The 26,573-nt window shown below is 38.4% G+C and overlaps 1 protein-coding gene across 1 annotated transcript in view; it reads left to right on the top strand.

Annotated features, from left to right (window-relative positions):
• Window positions 1–801: 801 nt before the first annotated feature.
• LOC137297969 (uncharacterized) overlaps window positions 802–26,573 on the top strand; it is a 116,387-nt gene continuing 90,615 nt past the window's right edge. The window contains exon 1 of the mRNA XM_067829975.1: window positions 802–918. The gene's annotated coding sequence lies outside the window, so the exon portion shown is untranslated. The remainder of the gene's footprint in view (window positions 919–26,573) is intronic.

The following is a 26,573-nucleotide window of genomic DNA, read 5'->3' as shown; positions in this document are numbered from 1 at the left end:
GAAGGAAATTTCAAACTGTTATTGACCAGTGGCAGTCTAAGTAAACTTATCCTCAGTACTTTTCGTTACGAAATACACTGAGACTAAGTTTACTTAGACTGTGACCAGTGGAAGAACAGTGCAACTGGTCTTCAGAAACACATGCTTGTCATAAGGTGCAACTAACGGGATCGGGTGGTAAGGCTCGATGACTTGGTTGACACATGTCATCGTGTCCCACTGTATTGTCAGACTGGATTATTACATACTGTCGTTATATATATATAGCTGGAAAATTGCTGAGTGCAACGTTAAACAACCAACCAATCAAACATTGATGTTCATTGTTACTGGGCACTATTCTGTCTTGCATCATGCTCTTTAAGCTGACTTAGTTCCAACACCAGACTGGCTTGTCAAGGAACAGACATGCCTTGGGAATCTACATTTCTCTGAATTAAAAACAATACATGATACCGTTTACCTTAGGAAAGAAAGGAAGAAAAAAAACATACTTGACTCTACGAGTTGTTTTTTTTCTGTAATTGCTCCTCTTTGAGAACTGATTTACCGAAAGCTTTCAGATGGTGTTATTTTACAGAAATATCATTTCAACCAAATGAACCAATGCTGAAATTCGTAAACACAAACTTCATCCACAAAATCAGTATTGTTCGAAATTACATGCGTACCATATAATCCCTACATACAGCATAAAATACGTTCATAATCTTATAATCCTGGAAGGATTTATGTGTGAGGGCCACTACCCTTCGAAGGTTTTGAGCATGCATAAGTTGTCTCCCCTTAATCAAAGAGCGTGACGAACCGTCCACCCGTGTGCGAGAAGGCAGGTTGAGAACGAACTACCTGCAGTTGATCAGATTCGTGTTGGCAGGGTTTTGCTAGCTGCAAGTTCACAGCGCGTGAGTCTGACAGGTAACATTAACACCTGTGGTTGATTACAGACGCTTCTTGCCTGATTCCAAGTTCCGTGCCTTTTTCCCATCGAGGTTGTTTGGGCCATGACAACCCGCTACTTGAATAGATAATGCCGATTTCGATTGCCTTGCACTAAACACCGTGCATGTGTTCACTGAGGTATGTCGTAGTTTATCGAACGATCGATTTTGTTTGGACAGTTTTAAAATGATGATTACATTATGTTTTAGATTTGACAATGGTTCTTTTCGTGAAATCTCAGCTGGCAATATAGAATCCGTAGCTGTGAAAACGTTTCACCAAAATTACTTACACATCAGTAACTTGCCAATGTAAACCAACCTTGTCAGTCTTCAGATGATTAATGAATTATTAATCATGTGGTTGCTGTTTACTATGAATAATGTATTTATATGTACCTATATAATATCATCGAGGGTTTAACTGGAATATGTGTAGCCTAGCAAGCTTGTGGCATTTGAAAGGCAAAGTCGCTCTCATGTTACCAGAACGGATTTTGCCTGACATTGCCTACTGCTTGTTAATTTTAAGTCAGTCCACATATCCAATAACAGTGCTTATAATGACTGATCGAGATTCTACTCATACAGTTTTTTCTATACTTGGAGCTGATAATTTTTGTAAGGCCAGTAAGAAACCATTTAGAATCCCACTGTGAGTTCTTTTTATGAACTTCTTCATACAAAAGGCACATGTTCAGTTCCTCTTGTGGAGAGACAGTTTGAACGCCTTTTGAGACTCTTTCATCATGTTTTTATTGGGATATTTCTTGTTCCATATATTATTGTTTTTTAAATATTTCATTTCTTGCATAATTTCAAAAGAAGAAATTGTTGTTTTTGCTGCACTCAACAGTGTTCAAGCTATATGGTGAGGGTCTGTAAATATCTGAGTCTGGATCAGACAATCCAGTGATCAGCATCAATGGCATTGATCTATGCAACTGGGTTATAAAGACATATGTCCCAACCAGGTCAGCAAGTCGATCAACCAATCTTGTCAGTCACTTTTAAAACAACCACAGGTTTCTGAAGACCAGTTCCAACACGGATCTGCACCGATATTTATGTTATGTGCTTGTGGAGATCTGGGATAGTATAGAACATCAGCCAACCATACATATCATAAATGGTGCTGAACTCTTTCATCAGGCTGGTCACCGTCACTGACTTGATAAATGTGTGCCATATGCATTGTGTCCCTATTGCATAGATCTATGCTCATGATTTTAATCATTGGACTATTTGGTCCAGAATCATTTGTTAACAGACCATCATTACATACCTGGAATATTGCTGAGTGCGACTTTAAACAACAAACAAACACCATGTTAAGTAGAAGCATTCACACTCACTCTTGTGAAGTAAATTATTTTCCTGATTATAGTTTCTGATATAATTTATGTCAACAATATGTTTCATTGTTCAATAACTGTTGTATTATTTAATTGCTGAAAAAGAGTGAAGTAAATTTGTGTTACTTTGTACCAGCTTTTAACATTTGTTTATACTTTTAGCTTCAGTATATATGAAGATAATGAGACGATAGTGTTACAGACTTGCAACATAGTGAAACCGTCTGCCTAGCAACAAAAAAATCTCCTGGCTATCTTATATGAAAATAAATGTCATTTAAAGTTTGCAATAATGTTCTAAATAGTTGCAGCAAGACAGCTCCAACAAATCTTAAATGATTTAAAAACAAAAAGTAGGAAAACTACTGAACCATTTTTGTAAAATCCATACCCAGTCTGTGTCCAGTCTGTGTCATGTACACCTGCAAGTACAGTGCGTGAACAACAGCTGTCCCTCAGCTAGCAAAACTGTAGTTGTACTAAAAGTTCCAAAGTGACTTGACCCGTGAAGGTCCCGGGGTAGAAAAGGTCTTCAGCAACCCATGCTTGCCATAAAAAGCGACTATGCTTGTAAGAAGCGACTAACGGGATCAGGTGGTCAGGCTCGCTGACTTGGTTGACACATGTCATCGGTTCCCAATTGTGGAGATAGATGCTCATGTTGTTGATCACTGGATTGTCTGGTCCAGACTCGATTATTTACAGACCGCCGCTATATATCTGAAATATTGCTGTGTGTGACGTAAAACTAAATTCACTGACTCACTCCTAAGTGACTTACTGGGACCCTTGATTGTTTACCAGTGATCTGCTGCAGCAAACGTCTTTGTTGATTTAAGCCGCAAGAAATGATGGCCCCCATCTGCTGATCGATTGAATCATAAAAAACAACAGGATTAGTATCAGCAGATCTAAATATTTATTTGCAATATGGTATACAGTAGTGATACTTTTGTTAAAAAAATTGGAGGAATTATTAACTTTCTTGTCATTTAGCTGGTGTAATTTAAAATGGTCCTGGCTTCCAGCCCACCTTGCCAGCAGTATTTTGAGTCCGTGCATGTCACACATACATATTAATTTATTCAGGGAGCAAGTGAGTGACTTCAGTTTTATGCCTCGCTCAGCAATGTCACAGCTATATGATGGTTGTCTGAATAATGGAGTCTATACCAGACAATCCAGTGATCAAAAGTATGAGCACTGATCTATGCAGTTTGGATAGGATGATGTGTCAACTATGTCATCGAGTCTGACCACCCAATCCTGTTAGTTGCCTCTTACGACAAGCATGGTCACCTTTTATGGCCTTTTATGGCAAGCATGGTTTGCTGAAGGCCTATTCTGATCACCTAATCCTGTTAGTCTCTTCTTACGACATAAAAATTAAAATCTTCTGATTCTTTCATGCCCTGTATGATTTGGAACTATGACAGAATCTGTAATTGCTTATGAAAAATTACTAAAAGCAAACATTTGCTTCAGGTAAGCCTTATGCATAGCTCAACTATTTCTAGTTAATCAGTTAATTAAATTATTATGCTTATAGAAAACACATTAAAAGCACCTCCATTCAAATGTCAGTGAAAACATATTGAATGTAATATATTAAAGATTTTAATCTATTGAATTTGTGAAGAAAACATGACGTTTGGTCGGAATTATTAAATAAATGCCTGTAGCTGCATTAAGTCGTCATCATTATCACAACTACAGTAGTGTGTGAAGCTTCTGATGACAGCCCACGTGGATAATACAAAGTATTTCTAAACAAGCCAGCCACACCTTTGCTTTGGATTAGAGAGCTCAGAGTTCTCCAATTAAATAGCAGAGATAGAGATAAGGAGACTAACTGATGTCTACTAATGAGATCAATAGCTAGTGTTTATTGTGCTTTATAACTAACCCTTTCACTTGTAGCATTCCTTCAAAATGTTTAGTAATCCTTTCAGCTGTAGCATTCATTAACAGCGTTTACTAACCCCTTCAGTTGTAGCATTCATTGACAGCGTTTACTAACCCTTTCAGTTGTAGCATTCATTGACAGCGTTTACTAACCCTTTCAGTTGTAGCATTCATTAACAGTGTTTGCTAACCCTTTCAGTTGTAGCATTCATTGACAGCGTTTACTAACCCTTTCAGCTGTAGGATTCATTAACAGCGTTTACTAACCCTTTCAGCTGTAGCATTCATTGACAGTGTTTACTAAATCTTTCAGCTGTAGCATTCATTGACAGCATTCACTAACCCTTTCGGTTGTAGCATTCATTAACAGCGTTTACTAAATCTTTCAGCTGTAGCATTCATTGACAGTGTTTACTAACCCTTCCAGCTGTAGCATTCATTGACAGCATTCACTAACCCTTTCAGCAGTAGCATTCATTGACAGCGTTTACTGAATCTTTCAGCTGTAGCATTCATTGACAGCGTTTTCTAAATCATTCAGCTGTAGCATTCATTGACAGTGTTTACTAACCCTTCCAGCTGTAGCATTCATTGACAGCATTCACTAACCCTTTCAGCAGTAGCATTCATTGACAGCGTTTACTGAATCTTTCAGCTGTAGCATTCATTGACAGCGTTTACTAAATCATTCAGCTGTAGCATTCATTGACAGCGTTTACTAACCCTTCCAGCTGTAGCATTCATTGACAGCATTCACTAACCCTTTCAGCTGTAGCATTCATTGACAGCGTTTACTAAATCTTTCAGCTGTAGCATTCATTGACAGCGTTTACTAAATCTTTCAGCTGTAGCATTCATGGACAGCGTTTACTGAATCTTTCAGCTGTAGCATTCATTGACAGCGTTTACTAAATCTTTCAGTTGTAGCATTCATTGACAGCGTTTACTAACCCTTTCAGTTGTAGCATTCATTGACAGCGTTTACTAACCCTTTCAGTTGTAGCATTCATTAACAGTGTTTGCTAACCCTTTCAGTTGTAGCATTCATTGACAGCGTTTACTAACCCTTTCAGCTGTAGGATTCATTAACAGTGTTTACTAACCCTTTCAGCTGTAGCATTCATTGACAGTGTTTACTAAATCTTTCAGCTGTAGCATTCATTGACAGCATTCACTAACCCTTTCAGCTGTAGCATTCATTAACAGCGTTTACTAAATCTTTCAGCTGTAGCATTCATTGACAGTGTTTACTAACCCTTTCAGCTGTAGCATTCATTGACAGCATTCACTAACCCTTTCAGCAGTAGCATTCATTGACAGCGTTTACTGAATCTTTCAGCTGTAGCATTCATTGACAGCGTTTACTAAATCATTCAGCTGTAGCATTCATTGACAGCGTTTACTAACCCTTCCAGCTGTAGCATTCATTGACAGCATTCACTAACCCTTTCAGCTGTAGCATTCATTGACAGCGTTTACTAAATCTTTCAGCTGTAGCATTCATTGACAGCGTTTACTAAATCTTTCAGCTGTAGCATTGATTGACAGCGTTTACTAACCCTTTCAGCTGTAGCATTCATTGACAGCGTTTACTAAATCTTTCAGCTGTAGCATTCATTGACAGCATTTACTAACCCTTTCAGCTGTAGCATTCATTGACAGCGTTTACTAACCCTTTCAGCTGTAGCATTCATTGACAGCGTTTACTACCCCTTTCAGTTGTAGCATTCATTGACAGCGTTTACTAACCCTTTCAGCTGTAGCATTCATTGACAGCATTCACTAATCCTTTCAGCTGTAGCATTCATTGACAGCGTTTACTAACCCTTTCAGTTGTAGCATTCATTGACAGCGTTTACTAACCCTTTCAGCTGTAGCATTCATTGACAGCGTTTACTAACCCTTTCAGCTGTAGCATTCATTGACAGCATTCACTAACCCTTTCAGCTGTAGCATTCATTGACAGCGTTTACTAACCCTTTCAGCTGTAGCATTCATTGACAGTGTTTACTAACCCTTCCAGCTGTAGCATTCATTGACAGCATTCACTAACCCTTTCAGCAGTAGCATTCATTGACAGCGTTTACTAAATCATTCAGCTGTAGCATTCATTGACAGCGTTTACTAACCCTTCCAGCTGTAGCATTCATTGACAGCATTCACTAACCCTTTCAGCTGTAGCATTCATTGACAGCGTTTACTAAATCTTTCAGCTGTAGCATTCATTGACAGTGTTTACTAAATCTTTCAGCTGTAGCATTCATTGACAGCGTTTACTAAATCTTTCAGCTGTAGCATTCATTGACAGCGTTTACTAAATCTTTCAGCTGTAGCATTCATTAACAGCATTTACTAACCCTTTCAGCTGTAGGATTCATTGACAGCGTTTACTAACCCTTTCAGCTGTAGCATTCATTAACAGCGTTTACTACCCCTTTCAGCTGTAGCATTCATTGACAGCATTCACTAACCCTTTCGGTTGTAGCATTCATTGACAGCGTTTACTAAATCTTTTAGCTGTAGCATTCATTAACAGCATTTACTAACCCTTTCAGCTGTAGCATTCATTGACAGCATTCACTAACCCTTTCAGCTGTAGCATTCATTGACAGCGTTTACTAAATCTTTCAACAGTAGCATTCATTGACAGCGTTTACTAAATCTTTCAGCTGTAGCATTCATTGACAGCGTTTACTAACCCTTTCAGCTGTAGCATTCATTGACAGGATTCACTAACCCTTTCAGCTGTAGCATTCATTGACAGCGTTTACTAACCCTTTCAGTTGTAGCATTCATTAACAGTGTTTGCTAACCCTTTCAGTTGTAGCATTGATTGACAGCGTTTACTAACCCTTTCAGCTGTAGGATTCATTAACAGCGTTTACTAACCCTTTCAGCTGTAGCATTCATTGACAGTGTTTACTAAATCTTTCAGCTGTAGCATTCATTGACAGCATTCACTAACCCTTTCAGCTGTAGCATTCATTAACAGCGTTTACTAAATCTTTCAGCTGTAGCATTCATTGACAGTGTTTACTAACCCTTCCAGCTGTAGCATTCATTGACAGCATTCACTAACCCTTTCAGCAGTAGCATTCATTGACAGCGTTTACTGAATCTTTCAGCTGTAGCATTCATTGACAGCGTTTACTAAATCATTCAGCTGTAGCATTCATTGACAGCGTTTACTAACCCTTCCAGCTGTAGCATTCATTGACAGCATTCACTAACCCTTTCAGCTGTAGCATTCATTAACAGCGTTTACTAAATCTTTCAGCTGTAGCATTCATTGACAGTGTTTACTAACCCTTCCAGCTGTAGCATTCATTGACAGCATTCACTAACCCTTTCAGCAGTAGCATTCATTGACAGCGTTTACTGAATCTTTCAGCTGTAGCATTCATTGACAGCGTTTACTAAATCTTTCAGCTGTAGCATTCATTGACAGCGTTTACTAAATCTTTCAGCTGTAGCATTCATGGACAGCGTTTACTGAATCTTTCAGCTGTAGCATTCATTGACAGCGTTTACTAAATCTTTCAGTTGTAGCATTCATTGACAGCGTTTACTAACCCTTTCAGTTGTAGCATTCATTGACAGCGTTTACTAACCCTTTCAGTTGTAGCATTCATTAACAGTGTTTGCTAACCCTTTCAGTTGTAGCATTCATTGACAGCGTTTACTAACCCTTTCAGCTGTAGGATTCATTAACAGTGTTTACTAAGTCTTTCAGCTGTAGCATTCATTGACAGTGTTTACTAAATCTTTCAGCTGTAGCATTCATTGACAGCATTCACTAACCCTTTCAGCTGTAGCATTCATTAACAGCGTTTACTAAATCTTTCAGCTGTAGCATTCATTGAGAGTGTTTACTAACCCTTCCAGCTGTAGCATTCATTGACAGCATTCACTAACCCTTTCAGCAGTAGCATTCATTGACAGCGTTTACTGAATCTTTCAGCTGTAGCATTCATTGACAGTGTTTACTAAATCATTCAGCTGTAGCATTCATTGACAGCGTTTACTAACCCTTCCAGCTGTAGCATTCATTGACAGCATTCACTAACCCTTTCAGCTGTAGCATTCATTGACAGCGTTTACTAAATTATTTCAGCTGTAGCATTCATTGACAGCGTTTACTAAATCTTTCAGCTGTAGCATTCATTGACAGCGTTTACTGAATCTTTCAGCTGTAGCATTCATTGACAGCGTTTACTAAATCTTTCAGCTGTAGCATTCATTGACAGCATTTACTAAGCCTTTCAGCTGTAGCATTCATTGACAGCGTTTACTAACCCTTTCAGCTGTAGCATTCATTGACAGCGTTTACTACCCCTTTCAGTTGTAGCATTCATTGACAGCGTTTACTAACCCTTTCAGCTGTAGCATTCATTGACAGCATTCACTAATCCTTTCAGCTGTAGCATTCATTGACAGCGTTTACTAACCCTTTCAGCTGTAGCATTCATTGACAGCGTTTACTAACCCTTTCAGCTGTAGCATTCATTGACAGCGTTTACTAACCCTTTCAGCTGTAGCATTCATTGACAGCATTCACTAACCCTTTCAGCTGTAGCATTCATTGACAGCATTTACTAAATCTTTCAGCTGTAGCATTCATTAACAGCATTTACTAACCCTTTCAGCTGTAGCATTCATTGACAGCGTTTACTAACCCTTTCAGCTGTAGCATTCATTAACAGCGTTTACTACCCCTTTCAGCTGTAGCATTCATTGACAGGATTCACTAACCCTTTCGGTTGTAGCATTCTTTGACAGCGTTTACTAAATCTTTTAGCTGTAGCATTCATTAACAGCATTTACTAACCCTTTCAGCTGTAGCATTCATTGACAGCATTCACTAACCCTTTCAGCTGTAGCATTCATTGACAGCGTTTACTAAATCTTTCAACAGTAGCATTCATTGACAGCGTTTACTAAATCTTTGAGCTGTAGCATTGATTGACAGCGTTTACTAACCCTTTCAGCTGTAGCATTCATTGACAGCATTCACTAACCCTTTCAGCTGTAGCATTCATTGACAGCGTTTACTACCCCTTTCAGCTGTAGCATTCATTGACAGCATTCACTGACCCTTTCGGTTGTAGCATTCATTGACAGCGTTTACTAAGTCTTTTAGCTGTAGCATTCATTAACAGCATTTACTAACCCTTTCAGCTGTAGCATTCATTGACAGCGTTCACTAACCCTTTCAGCTGTAGCATTCATTGACAGCGTTTACTAAATCTTTCAACAGTAGCATTCATTGACAGCGTTTACTAAATCTTTGAGCTGTAGCATTCATTGACAGCGTTTACTAACCCTTTCAGCTGTAGCATTCATTGACAGCATTCACTAACCCTTTCAGCTGTAGCATTCATTGACAGCGTTTACTAAATCTTTCAACAGTAGCATTCATTGACAGCGTTTACTAAATCTTTGAGCTGTAGCATTGATTGACAGCGTTTACTAACCCTTTCAGCTGTAGCATTCATTGACAGCATTCACTAACCCTTTCAGCTGTAGCATTCATTGACAGCGTTTACTACCCCTTTCAGCTGTAGCATTCATTGACAGCGTTTACTAACCCTTTCAGTTGTAGCAGGAGTCTTAGTTTTCATTATTAATCTCACTTATATCATTCCCTTGGCGGTGACTAAGGGATCACTGGATTGTGTGGTCCATAACTGATTATTTACTGTCCTGTAGCTGTAATGATGCTGAGTGCAGTGTAAAACTAAACTGACTCACTCGTTCAGTCGGCTCAAGTGTGAAACTGCTCATGTGGGTTTTAGTGTTAACTAACTCACTCTACTGTGAAAGTATTTGAGGCATGTTTTGATATACTTACGTATCCTAAGGAATTTATGATATATTTTTATCCAGAATGATGTCAGTCACCAACTTTCTCATCATGTTTGCAAATTGCATCGATATCTAAATCAGAATTGTCCATCACCACCATTTGTAGTATGAATACAGCTTTAGATAAAAAGTACTATCTCATCTCAGAGCACTTGGCAAACATGTCAATGAATGTCTGATTAGGTTTTAGCTTAAGTGAAAAAAGCCCCAAATATAATGAAATTTGTACTTATTTAACCAAATATAGCAAAATACACAGACAAATATAATGTATATATTTGAAAATGTTTTAAAGCTTTATTTATAAGCAATAACATTTCATGATTTTACAATGTCAAGTGGATACAAATACCAGGGTGATAGGGTTGAAAATGTTAGTATGTAATAGCATTACCACAGTTGTCATAAGTGTTAAAGACTGTATATAAAGGTAGGAATGATTATTGCATTAAACAGGTATGCCAGAAATATACTAGGAGCGAAATATTTATCACGATACATAGTGACAGAACAGCTTATTGAATATACAGGTATACCGGAAATACATGGCAGTCCTACAAGCAATAGAAGAAACATTGCATCAAGTTATATGGTTCCAAGTACATTGTCACCTTTCACAAAGCAGTCTCAGCATTAAGACCTTCATTGACAGTTCAGGTGTTGGGGAACAAGTCCACAGATACAATACACTTGAGTTGGTCTACCCAAACACGATGTTTTGACTTCAGATACATTCTAACCAGACATCTGGACAAGCAATCACCAGAAGTTGCCAGTCAACATTTTTTGACAGTGGATACGTCATGACATGTTAGCTATGACGAGGCTAAGGACAGAGATGAACTAACTCCCAATGTTGTATTCAAATCACAACATCATATTCATAACTACAGGCAAGGTTTTTCTATGTTGCATGCTGTGATTTCATGCAGATAAAATATTAAGTCCATTATAAATGGGTTTAGTAGATAAGTTGGTAAAACTCATATATTTCACTCTCTTTCTATGAATAGTTATTATTAGTTTTAACTATATGTTACTATTATTACTAATTTTAACTGGAATTATTGCTAATTTCAACTGTTATCAGTCGGCTGCTTAAAAATAATTAAATGTTTCTCTGGCACCTTTTTTTCAAAAGTGATGAGGGTGGTAGGACTTTATTTTTATGTTTTGATAGAAAAAGTTATTTTTATTTCTTTTCAATCAGAAATACAGCTTGGGAAGTTTAGCATGTGTAAGAGTTGTACATTCAGTCCCACTCGTTCTTACAGACACTCATTTTTACAGTGGACAATTGGATGGTCGCAACATGGCCAAGTCATAATTATATTTTTTAAATGATGATAAAAAATTGTTATGCACACAAATAAAAGTGATGCGCTGATGGACGAGAAATATCTGTTTTTCTGTTTAACCTTACTAATTCATTATCAGTTCATGATGTAGTTAAACAAAAATTATATTAGATAAAAAGTTAAGTGAGATAAAATATAATCAGACTATCTGATAAGCATGTTTTGAAAGTTTACAAGGACAACCCAGCACTCACTTACTGAGTATTTGCTGCAATGGTTTAAATACATCTCTATCCATGAGCTGACTTTGCTGAAAAAGTGTATCAGTGTACTGCTTACAATGTTCTTGGTTTTCAGTCCATACCTCAAAATACAGTACTCACCGGGTATGTCACTTTATGTATGTGCAAGACGAATGTGTTTTGGCAGAATATTGGTACAAGATATAATTCTGATACAGTGCCTTATTTATATCAAATGCAAAGCACATGCTTAAGTTTTTTCAGGGTGCATGTATTTTGTGACAGTTGTTGAAATGAAAAACTATCGATGCATCAATAGTATGTGTGGCTGTCAATAGTTTAGTGATTGACATCCGTTGATAAATGTGCTGCACCAAATACAGGATGTTTGGCATGTTGAGTTTATGTTTTAACTGTTTATTTAATCTGGATTTCTTGTCAGTTATCAAAAGAGATTGAAACTACTTCAAGTTGCTTTTATTTTATATAAACTCTACATTCATTTGGGAAATGACTTCAAATGAGACAAATCAAGGAGAAAAAAAAATACTATTGCAGTAATGTTCTAATAGTATGTCACAATAGACTGTCGCCATCACAATGATATTCGTCAATAGGTTATCACTATGGCAGTAGTTGTCTTCCCTTGAAAAGTCACCCCTAGGTACTCGTAATGAAATAGAACTGATGATCAACGTTTCTTGATAGTGTGGGGCGTTGGTTGAGTGGCATATTTAGGAGTTGGAACTTGGGAGTCATATAGAATAAGTGTATATTGATGACAACTTCTTTAATACTAGAACTCGACGTTTCGATACAGGTTCATGTATCGTTTTCAAGTTTTCATTTACACTTGAAAACGATATAAGAACCTGAATCAAAACATCGTATTAAAGTTGTGGGGGGCGGTGGGGTAGCCTAGTGGTTAACACGTTCGCTTGTCATGCCGAAGACCTGGGTTCGATTCCCCACACGGGTACAATGAGTGAAGCCCATTTCCTGGTGTAAAACTAAACTAACTCACTCACTCACTCACTCACTTCTTGACTGTGTTGCAATGTTTTGGCGCACATTGTAACATTGTCATTATCCAGGACACCCCGACACTACTGCAGTGTTTAATTTAACACAATGAAAGCATACAATCAGAAGTGATCCATGAAGGTCCCGGGGCTGAATAGGCCTTCAGCAACCCATGCTTTCCATGAAAGACGACTATGTTTGTCGTAAGAGGTGACTAACGTGATCTGGTGGTTAAGCTCACTGGCTTGGTTGGCACATGTCATCGGTTCCCAATAGTGCAGATTGATGCTCATGCTGATGATCACTGGATTGTCTGGTCTAGACTTGATTATTTAGAGACCACCGCCATATAGCTGGAATATTGCAGAGAGCGGCGTAAAACTAGACTCACTCCCTCACTCACTACAATCAAAAGTAGAAAAGATGTGTTTATGTCCTCAAGGCCATCTCATAACTCATCACATGACTTTTGTATCCATACAAAGCCATAATTGTGTTTGGCCATCCTATGCCTACATAACAAGAAAAATTACATTTGATTACTTTGGACATTTCCCCAAATATTTGAATAGCATGAAAATGAATTTTCAAAGTGTCTCAGAATAAATACAAATTTGTGAGTTGTTATCCCCAGTTTCTTGTCTTGTCAGCAAATTTGTTATCTCCAGTTTCTTGTCTTGTCAGCAAATTTGTTATCCCCAGTTTTTTGTCTCGTCTCATGTTGTGGGTTTCTATCAAGTTTGTCGGAGCCTGACATCATCATATTGCTCTTAAACATTGATTGTAACGGAAAGCAAGTGCTAGAAATTTGATGTACATTTTGTTTGATTGTGTGAAAAAAGCAAGTCTTGGTATGGTTAAACACTTGATATTCCAAGGTAGAATTGCTCTCCAGTATTCTAAATTTGTCATAAGAAAAGATCTGGTGATCAGGTTCAATGACTTGGTTGATTGTGATTCAGTATTACTGTAGATGAGCCCCCAGCAGGCCTTACTTGTGCTGTATGACCATCAGAAATTCTGCAATGATGTATAGTCTGTTTGCAGTGAAAACATACCAGTGAATTTCACTTTAAACAAAAAGTAAATCAAATAGCGTGAAATGGAGATTGCAAATCCTCATAGTTTTACCCTGCCCAAACTACCTCTACTAAGACCAAAGGGGACAGGATCAGAATTGGATGAGACGCTGTGACCTGGCTCATGGTGTCAAAGATCATTGTTCTGGTTTTGAATCTTTGGTTTGTGTCGTCCACTTTTGATCTTAAGGGCCAGTATGGCATGCTCACTCAGATACTGTACCACCATATGGTGCCAAACTTGACTCACACACTCAGTGTCAATATCACATCACTTTGTTCAATCATTGGGGAAGAAATGTTTCTCACTGTTAATGGTGCAAACTTCATTCACTCACATTATTTATTCATTTACGACTGAAGAAGCATGCCTGACATGGTTTCGTATTTCAATCTGTTGATCGGCAGATTTGTATGACCCACAAAGCCCATGAATGGATAGATCCATCGATGTTGAATCAATTTGTGTTCCCCCTCGGTGAAGGCATCGTCAGCATCGTCAGCATCATGGTGGTTAATGAGCAACATGCACGTCTCCCATTGATCTATTCGTAAAGAAAGCATGGTTTTGTTATAGAGGGGCAGTGTGCCTTGACTTTGGCTGTATCTCGGCTGACGTGGATTTGGCACAATGTCAGCCTAACATATGATGGTTGTCGATCGTGGAGTGCCAGGTAGGAGGTTCAGTTGTTCTGCATCGCTGCTGATGTATTTATGTATGGAGACAGGAGTGTCAGGTGTATTGCCAGGTAGATACAGCAGGATATAAATAGAACAATGTCAAGACCTGGTTTGCACTTATTGCTGTGGTTGTGTTGGATGGAACAAGTCAGATTTGGTACCTAGTGTGTTTCCTAGTGTGTATGATCATCCAACTGACTATTGAGGTATAGATGGGCCAGCTCGTACCATGATGGTGGGATACCATGTCAGCATCTAGTTAAACGGGACTGTTGTCACCATGTTCATACTGAGCCCAAGGGAGACTGTTGTCTTCACATTATATTGAGTTAAACTGGTGAGTTTAGTTTTATGTTGCTTTTTAGAAATATTCAAACAATATCACAGGTGGTGAAGGCTTTAACCACTAGGTTACCCCACGACCCCACATTGAGTTAAAGGCCGACTGTTGTCTTCATATAAGCATTGAGTTAAAGGGAGACTTGCCTTCACTTCCACAGCAAGTGTTGTCTTCACATTCACATCGAATTAAAGGAGACTGTTGTCTTCTTATTCGCATAAAGTAAAAGGTAGATTTTTGTCTTCATATTCATGGTGAATTAAAGGGAAATTGTTGTCTTCACATTTGCAGTGAGTTAAAAGGAAACTGCTGTCTTCACATTTACAGGGACTTAAAGGGGGCTGTTGTCTTCACATTTACATGTAGTTAAAGGAGGACTGTTGTCTTTATGGTCACCATATCAAGTTAAAGCAGGAATGTTGTCTTCAAGGTAGTACCATTCAAAAACAGTGATCCTAGCACAGTTGTTGTTTTAAGCCTGTGGCATATGTTTATAGGATATATGTGTTGATCACTGGATTGTCTGGTCCAGACTTCCAGTCCCCAGCCCTGAGGCTAGCTACCATATAATTTATTCCAAAAGAATTATGTATATATATTCCAGTGTTACATTAAAAACCTCACAAGAATTAAGGATGCATTGCATTGAATCAACACTCACCCTCTAAAAGCCAAACATTATTTTAGGTGAATTCCATAGAGTTCTTTGTTTGGAAGCTGTTCACCTCAAAGTTTCAGGTATTGATTTCAGGCAAGTAGCAACAAGTCTTTTATTGCATCAGTAGAAGCTAGAGTGAGTGCATATGCCCAGTATATACTAAATGGACCAAAATGTTGTCGAAAACATATGGCATATGTTAATATATGGAGAAGATGAAAATATTAATGCATTTACAGTCTGTTTGATTCCATTTGAGACTGATGAATTGCTCACTAATACAAAATCTAAAAATTGCACTTTTTGCTATTTTGTACGACTGGGCCTCTTGCTGGTAGAACAGCCAGGTAATCAGCAAAGATGTTGCTGAAGATGGAGTCATCTCAAAAGTCTTTATCTGGTTACCACTTGAGATGTTCAGTGGGAGTCAGTGTTGCCACTTTCAGAAGACGTTGTTGTCCGAATTGGTGTCGCTGTCGTCAGAGTCTACCCTGATGACGTCTACCTTAGCGTTGTGTGATAATCTCAGTGTTTCAGGTACTGCAATCACGAATATCTGGTTTGCTGAGCAAATCACACGTGTCAATTTCACACCTGCACCTTGCCCACCTGGCTGTTCTACCAGCAAGAGGCCCCCCTCGTAAAGTATAGCGAAAGGTGACAAGAAAGTTGTGATCGTTTGTTAAAATTTTTTTATTCGGGTGTCCCAAATTATGAGACACATCATAAGAGTTGGTCTGCCGATTTCATGTGGCTGTGCAAAATTTGGTTTTGTTGCAATTATTATATTTTGTGTTAGTGAGCAATTCATCGGTCTCAAATGGAATCAAACGGACTGTAGCTAAAACAAAATGTATTAAGTCCATGTATACATTATACAGGCAGTTTGCACACAGTTGGAGAGTGTTTGGTGTATATTTATACTATTTTCAGCCCCAGTGTGAGATGTTTTATTTTGTAACTCTGTGTGTGTATGACGGGTGGAGATCTTCCTGTACTGCACCCTATTCCAATACCGACAACCACTGGATATGACAGCTGATTGCTAACATTGACGCATGGTGGTAGGAATCTGTTTCACCAGTTCTAATGTACCCATAAGTCATGGGTAGTGATGTATGTCCACTTCTACCTGTCTCCTTCCCTGAAGAACTATCGCAATCAATATTTATGATGTGAGTGACCTTTTCTGTTTCATGGCAATGCATTAGGACTATGGGGCCAGGACATACATAGCTCAGAAAATGGGTTGTTTAGTTTTTATCAAGGGTCAATTGCACGGGTAGTGATAATTCACTCTGTCACAGTACATACACATAGGTCATTGCTCCATGCTTTCTGCTAGTGATCTTACGTTAAACATGAATGTCAGTTTCTGACTGATTGAGACCCCAAATACCCTCACGCCTATTCTTGGTGCCCCAGCTATGATATTGTTGAAATATTGCACAATGTTTAGTGAAACAATGCTCACTCACACATTCTAATATACCCTCAAGCACATTTCTGATGTCCCCTGCCATGATATTGTTGGAATATTGCTAAAAATATTGGAGTAAACCTGTATTCTCTCACTCACTCTAATATACCCCTGTAACATGTAAGGTACATGTCTTATGTCCCCTCTTGACTGCCAAACTGCTGCATTACATTGCTACACACTTCAGTTTTCTATTGTGATCTGATAATGTGACATGACCTTCTGATGTTAAGAACATTTTCATAATGAAATGGGTCTTAGAGTACTAATAAGGAGTGTGGAATATTGTCTACCATTCCCTTGGTGACGCAGCTTGATGTGTGCTCTGTCTTTTAATATTCTCCCTTCTTGGGGGCTGTAAATTTAACTAACACTAGAAAGCGTAATTCACTACCCCCTTTAGCCTTTACTTGAATATATGTGAATTGGATGGACAATACAATGATTGATATCATGAGCACATGTTGATGTGCAATGATCTCAGTCATATGGTCTGCATCATGTTTGATGTCTGGAAAACAGTATACTGTATTGAAAACGATTGTATGTCCCAGCAAATTTTTGGTATTGGCTGAAAGTAGGATGTAACCTCACTACTTGCAAATCTTTGAGAAGCCCATGGTTGTGTTTGCAGCATTAATACGGGTTTGTAGTTGCTCACTCTCTTGTAAGTGATACCACTAGTTTGTCTGACCCAGACGCATACGCAGACGTGACACAACTCTAAAAGTCAAGGGCAAGGGTACATAAAATGGAGTCAGTGATATGATGGATCGTCACTTCTAACATCAAAAAGTGTGTGGTTATGAAAGGACAATTGAGTAGCCAAGTGGTTGAAGTGTTCTCTCGTGATCATTGCCTGAAGACATGGGTTTGATTGTGATTTAGACAATAGACGATTGTAACATATGTGATATTAGACTTTATCAGCACACCTCTTATATTGGTACCAGAGCTCAGATTAGACTAACAGTTGTCAGCTACCTTCTTGTGGAAGCCGTGATGGCTGAGTGGGTTAGATGTCTGACTTTGTGTGCTGGCGATATAAGTATTTATTATATGAGAATCTGTGCTTCTAAAAGTATGATACATGTTACTGTTAAATGCAGATTTGAACCTAGCTCACTCACTCACTCACATCAGGGGGTTTCAGTAGGGTAGCCTAGTGATTAAGGCTTCCACTCATTACTCTGAGGACCTGGGTTAATTCCCCACATGGGCACAATGTATGAAGCCATTTCTGGTGTCAATGACCATTATATTGCTGAAAGATTGCTAAAAGTGGCTCAAAACCAAACTCACTCACTCACAAACAACAGGCAGGCGCTACAAAGCTGTAACAGCTTTGTTACAGGGCAAGTGTTCTCATTCAGGAGCTCATTTTGTGGAAAACCATCAATACAAACATCAAAAACCGCTTGACACAAGCTACCAGTGATAGAACTCCCCAATATATATTATATGTAGTGATTATTACCTCAAGTGCTAGTGTGTAAAACCCGTGAGGTATGAAGACGATGATCAACATAAGCACCTGTATCATGAGTTTACGAAGTGACAACCCAGGAATCTACACACTTGCGTTATTGACACAGTCCATATTAGCTAGGTCGGTGACACTTGTAGTGATATAAGAGTTTATGTGAGCGACAAGTGTTTGCTTACATCCTTGCCGCTTGGTTAGTGTCGAGTACGACCTGAGAAGCAGTCCGGGACCTGGTCTCATTTTGAAGGTATGGCTCAAGTGGTGAGGGTAAACGTGTCAGGCCAGCCAAAGCATCTATCTGTTTCTCATTGCCAAAGTATCGGTTAGGTGGCCTAGCAGTTAATGTGTTTGCAGTTCATGTTCTAGGCCTGGTTTTTATTCCCAACATGGGTACAATGTGTGAAGCCCATTTGTGTCCCTAGTTGAAGTGATATTGCTGGAATATTGGGGATGCCTTGATACATTGAGGCATCGATACTTTTTCTAAGATGATTATGTTATCGATACATTCAAAATTGATTATAATTATAAAATATTAATGTAACTAAATTTACACAGTAATGCCATGAAAATAGGTATCATGATATGTATTAAATCGTCATATGGTTATCGTGACACGTAACGATTCATGAAGCTTACGTATTTTGACATCCCAACTAACTCACTCACTCACTCACCCACCCATGTACTCACTCACCCACCCATGTACTCACTCACTTACACAGCTTCACTTCAGAGCTTCTCACTTTTGGCTGAGGGAAATTTGAAAACTGAGCTTGTTTGAAACTACACTTGAGAGAAATAAACACTTTGGGTTGTATTCTTCAAGGTTCACATTGCCTGGAATTGTCTTTTAGAAGAACTAATGCACAAAATTAGTCAAGGGATGCCCATGTCTTCCATGTTTCTTCAGTTCCCAATCATGCAGACTGATGCTCATGCTGTTGATCACTGAATTGTCTGGGCCAGACTTGATTATTTACAGATCACTACCATATGCTTGCTCACTCACTCACTCACTCACTCACTCACTCACTCACTCACTCACTCACTCACTCACTCACTCACTCACTCACTCACTCACTTCCATAATTACCTAAAATATTACCAAAAAGGCTATTAACACAAACTCAGTGACTCAAATTGAGGCTAAAGTTTCAAGTTAAGATAAGATATAAACATGCTGAAAGGCAACTGGCAACAAAGATTGTTCTCTTGAATATTCATTAAAAATGTCTGGCGGGCATTAAACAGTTAAACACAATGTGAACAATTTTCTTTCTACCTGTGAGATGAACATTTCAACTAATAAGCATGAGCGTAGCATTCAGACACCTTTGCTGTGTATCTCATTTGTTACTAGTAGCCAAGATGTCTGTAAGCCGTAGGCTCAGCTCAAAGGTAGCTAATAGGACAGTCCGTACCAAAATGGTTCACCTTGTCCAAACTTTTTAAATGCTCTGATATATACATAAAAACGTCACAGTATTTAGAAAGCAAAACTTTATGAATGCCTAACACATAAAGACATATATTTGTAGACCAAACAGACAGTTATTGTCAGTGGGATAGGTCTGTTCAATAAACCGCTATGCCCTGCAATGCCAATATGTAAGTACATATAGCAAGTTTATTTCCTATTCAGGGATAGTAAATAGCCTCTATTATAAGTATGAATCTCATTGCTATCTTGCCGATATCGCTCAGTAACATCAATAATAAATCAGTTTCTTTCAGGTTACATTAAGTTGAGATATAGGAGGGGAGGTTTATATAGCTTGAGTCAAACTGACATTGTCATTGACATGGGAGATTTCAATGTGTGCCTCTCTGATGTTATGATCATATTCAGGTCGTACATTGTCCATAACTAGTACATATTTCACATATATTGAAATTAATAATGACATATAAGCACATATACAGGTTAGAAAAGGGTAGATTAAGAGTTGTTGATAAGAAACTTATTATTAGTGTAGATTAAATGAAACAGTCATAAATACTTTATAAATGAAACTATTATTAGTTACTGGCTTATAGTTCTGTGAAAATCCAGGTTAGAATTGATCTTAGGTATCCCATGCTGGTTGTAATAGGCGACTATGGGTTTAGGTGGTCAGGCTCGCGGACATATATGCCATTAGTCCTATCCTAAGGACAGAGGTACATGCTCATGCTATTGATCATTGGGTTGTCTGGTCCAGACTCCATTATTTACAGATTGCCGCATTATTGCTGGAATATTGCTGAGTGCTGCATAAATCTAAACTGTCTCACTATTAGCTAAAGTTTATCAGCCTTACTGCACATTAACCTAAATTTACAAGGATCAAGACTTACTGATGTGTAGTGTCAGAAAGCCACATTTGTTTAGTTGAAGAGCAAATAATTGGATGTCTAATTTTGAGTTATACCCGTTGCCCATTAAAGGTCATGGACCTAGTATTGTATTTCAAGAGTTTCTTTCTTTGGAATGGAGAATATATATCAGGTCATGGCCATGCTTCTTTCACCTACCACTTTATCGCTTGTGTTTATCAAAGTAAGAATGGAATACTTATTTGCAATGCTATAAATGGTTGTGTTTACGTTCTATAATGTTTAGGTGGACAAAAACATATGCTATAAATTGTTATAAATGCTGTATGTTTTTTCTCTTGGAACTGTGTATGTATGCATGCATGTTTTGTCAGAAACTGACTGAAATGTTTGATCAGTTTGTTTAAGAAGTTGATTTAGATATTATATTCGTTTTGCATTTGTAACATTGTGTTCATTTATTTCATTCTCGGATTGTGTTTCTTTCTGGCTGACCTGAAAAATGCCATATGTGTCATGGACAACAGAATAACAATTAAAAGTTAACAAATTCCAAAAAGACAGATTGTGAGAACATATAGCTTTCATTTTTCACAACAGCCTTTGTGATTTCAGGTTTGTACAAACCTGTAAATGAAATAGTTTAACCCCTGAAACGTAGATGAATATTGCACAGACCCTCATTTCTATGCCTACAATTACGTCATGGAGATGCACCGCTCTGATTGGTTGAAATTTCGTTTGAGGCTGAGAATTGTGCACTGTTGAAAAAAAGGTCGATTTAAGTTAATTAAAGGTTGAAGTGAGTAGTTTTAATGATGGGGTTTCATTTATAGCGATGTCCGCAAGTGATTTTGTATTTGTACCCTACTAGAGTATATGTGATCTTTAAAAGTTAACAAATTCCAAGAAGACAGAGAATGTGACAGTAATATTTTCATGTCCCTTCAGTAGTGTAACAGTCTTATGAAAAATGATAATATTCAAATGCTACAACTGATTTGTTTTACAACAACCAGAAACCGATTGCCCAGCATAATAGATTTTGTTGGAGAGTAATTGTCTTTGGGATGGGGGTGTTTCTGTTGATGACTTAATATACAAGTATTTATGACACAAGAACAGAATAAGAGATGATATTGCACTGCAGAAATGACATACATTCCTGTGTTTATCACACCTACTCAGTGTTTGACACTGTATCAGATTACTAGAATGCTGATAGTGACATACACCTCTCACATTCATAAACATCGACACAAATACATTCCTGTGTAATCCTAGCAGGAATGTATCTCAGGCGTCCTCTATTCTTCAACTATTTCTGTCCCCATGTACATTTCATGCCTCTCATGCCTTGTACATCTCACGGGTAGTATACTTCATACCATGTAAATTTCACACCTTGTACATTTCATAGTAAGTGCGTTTTATACCGTGTACATTTCATACCTTATATTTCTCACAGACTGTACAGTTCATGCCTGTACATTTCATACCTGTACATTTCAAGACTAAGTTCATGCCTTGTATCTCTCACTGCTATAATATTTCTTCTACATCTCATAGTCTGTACATTTCATAGTAAGTACATTTTATGCCATGTATATTTCATACCTTGTATTTCTCACAGACTTTAGAGTTCATTTTCTTGTACATTTCATACCTTGTTATGTTGGTTATAAGATTAATATGACTGTTTTCATGGAAAATGTGTAACCATGTATGGCATAGTGTTGTCAATAACAGCGGCTAGACTGTATATTACAGACAGCTTCCACATCAGCTGTATATCTGGTGGTGGCCATGGATAGCACGCACATGGATTTCAGACATCAGTTGTGAATTGTGTGCTTGTGAGACAGGTGATAATGTCATTATCAGAGGCATGGTGTCTTCAGCTGGTTTTCACGTGTGTGAAGCTAAGCTGAGCCATCATATCTACTGGCAAGCTGGAGAGTTGTTCCAGTTGATCAATTAATTGATGATATACTGGTTGTGGTGTCTAAACTAGGACTCCATTGTGAAATCTGTGGTTGTCTGTAAGACATTAGATATCTGGAAATCTCTGGCAAAACATTATATGTGCAGCATAAAATACTTCATTTATCCAGAAGTCTGGCGTCCTGACCCGGAAACTGAAATTCAGGAAAAGGAAAATACATTCTAAGTATTGTGTCCCACTTACCGAACAAGCATGCTTGATGATGCTTCTTTTAGTGGCATTTTAGAAGTTAGTGTGATGAAGATGAAGACTACTGTGGATAGACAACTATTTTCTTGCAGTGTATGTGATGTGTGGTCTAGATTCTAACACCATTATCAAGCAAAAAATGCAAAACATATGCACAAGGAGAAAAATATGCATGGCGCGGAGTTTATACAATAGAGGAGGTTGATGTATGAACTCACATCCCTGCCATGCCGGAGATAAGAATTGAACCGTGCCATTTCAACCTTAGCTGTGCCATTTGTGCGATGGCAATAATAATTTCGATCCCTGTTCACCATCCACACTTAGGCATCTGATCTTGTAACCTATTTTCTTAGTTGTATTCAAAATCGTATTCAGTATTGCTTTCATTTTTTGGGGTAAAATCATAACTGATAACCAACTCACAGTTCTTTACTCCAACCATCTGCACATGACTGACATTTTGAGTGAGTGAATTCAGTTTTATGCTGCCTTAGGCAATATTCCAGCAACATCTTGATGGGGACACCAGACACAGGCCTCACCGACTTACATTTAGAAGAAAACAAACCTTATTTGATAAATGGATGAAGTATCTTAAATGTTTCCTAAACGGTAATAACTTATAGTTGTTGATATTTCGTTGAAATATAGTAAAGTTCACTGCAACTAAAATAACATGATCATATGGAATATATTATTCTTGATATAAAATTAGCTTGTATAAATGGACATTAAAACTACTTTGACAAAGATTGGGTTAAGGGTTATCATCTAGAAAGACAGAAAAAATTTGCTTCCTACACTGATCTCATGTGGGGAATCTAACCCGGGTCTTCGACGTGACATCACAGGACGCTTTAACAACAAGGTTACCACTGCCCTGTTATACAGATTGTAGGACATGCCTCAAAGAATATTTTTTTGCCTCTGTCATGTTATCAGATAAACACATTATTTAGATCACCGATGTTACAGCACCAAAGATATTGAGTGGCTTAAAACATGCAAAAATGAGTTAAACCCTTAGATAAACACAATCCTGGGGCCTGAATTATCTCCCCTGATCTCCTAGTGGGTCATTGTTCTGGAATTGCTGCAAGGCAAACTTAGAGTGTTTTGCACTCCATGAGATTTTATCAACATAGTATATTCACAGCACAAATACCAACGTGGGATTTGTTCTACAGATTAGCTAAGTTAATCCACTTGAAACCTGGCCAATTTACGCCCTATGATGTAGGCCTATCAGCTGCCATGTAATTTCATAACGTGTTGACTTGACTGGGTGGAGAGCTAGATCTTTGGAAATCCACAAAGGGCACCAATAAAGTATGTATGTAGCAATGTTCCTAATGAAGAACAACCTAAGTGGTTGGCTGGTATGTGTAGAAAGTTTCTTCCATGGTGTCTCTCCTGGGTTGTATATGCTGTTCTTTGCTCTTCTTTGCAAAGATGTAGTGCATATTCCATGCTAAGATATCTCATAAACTCACCTCCTTCCATGCTAAGATATGCCATAGTATCAACTCCCTCCATGCTAAGATATCTCATGGTGTCAATTCCTTCTGTGCTAAGATATCTCATGGTATCAACTCCCCTCCATGCTATGATATCTCATTGTGTGAATTCCTTCCATGCTAAGATATGTCATGGTATCAACTCCCTCCATGCTAAGATATCTCATGGTGTCAATTCCTTCCATGCTAAGAGTAAGATATCTTATATTATCAACTTGATCTGTGATACAACATCTCATGGTATTAATTCTTTCCATGCTGAGATATCTCATTGTGTCTAATCCTTCCAAGTTAAGATCTCTCATGTTATCACCTCCTTCCATGATAAAATGTCTTATGTTGTCACCTCCCTCCATACTAAGATGTCTCATCTTCTCACCCCACTTCCATTACAAGCTGTCACATAGCATCACCTCCTTCTATACAAAGGTGTCTCATGTTATCACCAGGTTCCATGTTACGATATCTAATAGCATCACCTCCTTCCAAATTAAGATGTGTCACAGTGTCACCTCCCTCCAAACTAAGATGTCTCATAGTGTCACCTCCCTCCTAAAGAAGATGTTTCATAGTGTCACCTCCCTCCAAACTAAGATGTCTCATAGTGTCACCTCCCTCCAAAAGAAGATGTCTCATAGTGTCACCTCCCTCCAAACTAAGATGTCTCACCTTCCTCCAACTAAGATGTCTCATGTTGTCACTTCATTCCAAACTAAGATGTCTCATAGTGTCACCTCCCTCTAAACTAAGATGTCTTTTAAAAGCCATTTACGTCCAAGTTAAGATGTCTGATGTTATCAATGCCTCTATACAAAGATGTCTCAGGTTATTTCATGCCCTTTTTGCCACACTAAGATGTCTCAAACTGCCCTGTACCTCAAAGAAATGTCTCTTGCTGACTCATTGATGCATTATTGCTAAAAGTATTATCACACACTCTCCAGTGGAATAACATCAGACCTGTATAAACATTTGGGTCTTTGCTGCAGTCACCAGGCCAAATATTCACCTTTTAGTAAGATTTAGGCAAGAAATTATTTCCATTAACCCATGCTTGTTGTAGGAGCTGACTGTCAGGATCAGGATGACTGACACATCATCGTATCCCAGTTGCGTAGACTGATGCTCGTGGTGTTGATCACTGGATTGTCTGATCCAAACGACCCGTACAGGTCCCGGGGTCGAATAGGCCTTGAGCAACCCCTGCTTGCCATTAAAGGCGACTCAGCTTGTCATAAGAGGCGACTAACGGCATCGGGTGGTCAGACTCGCTGACTTTGTTGACACGTCATCGGTTCCCAATTACGCAGATCGATGCTCATGTTGTTGATCACTGGATTGTCTGGTCCAGACTCGATTATTTACAGACCGCTGCCATATAGCTGGAATATTGCTGAGTGTGGCGTAAAACTAAAACTCACTCACTCACTCACTGATCCAAACTCTGTTATTTACAGACTGCAACCTAGCTAGGATATTGCTGAGTGTGGTGTAAAACTAAACTCACTCACTCATCAGGCACAGAGCAGGTCCTGATAAATCCAGCTAATACTAATAGCAGTACCAATTACAAGTCGGGTGCAGTGTTGCAGATAAGCCCCACAAGCCATGTGTTGGGGACTGAACCTCCTTACACAACCCAGCTATGTACTTGCCTAAATATTATTGCATGTTAAATGGAATGGACTTATATTCAGTTTATGAAGATCTCTTTGATATGTAAGATTGTATCAACAGGAGAAATACATTGCAACTGATGAAGAAGATCAACCATCCGTGACTGGCTCGGATATCGATTCTGTTAGAATTATGCAAGCTGACTGTTCCATTGCCATTATGTAAGCACAGAGCATGACATGTCAGTGCAGCAGCAAGACGGTAGTAGCTGGTGAGTTCTTATTGGAAGTATAAGTCTATTTTTGTGCTGACTTGTTCACTAAACACGGCACTAAAGAATGTCAAGTTAAAGGCATGTTTTGTAGGTGAATTGAAATGTACTTGCATGGTTGCTGTGAAGAGGGAAAGCACTTGGTGGCTTGTTACTTTTGAAAGAGCTTTTTTGCCTGTCTCGATACATTTATCGAGGAAAGGAATTGAAAGGAATTCCTTGATCAGTTTTTAGACAACATGATATTATCGGCAAGATTGTCTGATGATCAGTTTAATTTAAAACTGAGGTAGTTATTT

The sequence above is a fragment of the Haliotis asinina genome, chromosome 10 (genome assembly GCF_037392515.1).
Source record: "Haliotis asinina isolate JCU_RB_2024 chromosome 10, JCU_Hal_asi_v2, whole genome shotgun sequence".
Taxonomy (NCBI): domain Eukaryota; kingdom Metazoa; phylum Mollusca; class Gastropoda; order Lepetellida; family Haliotidae; genus Haliotis; species Haliotis asinina.
The sequence above is the reverse complement of the archived record's forward strand: the minus strand, read 5'-3'. Positions and strand labels throughout refer to the sequence as shown.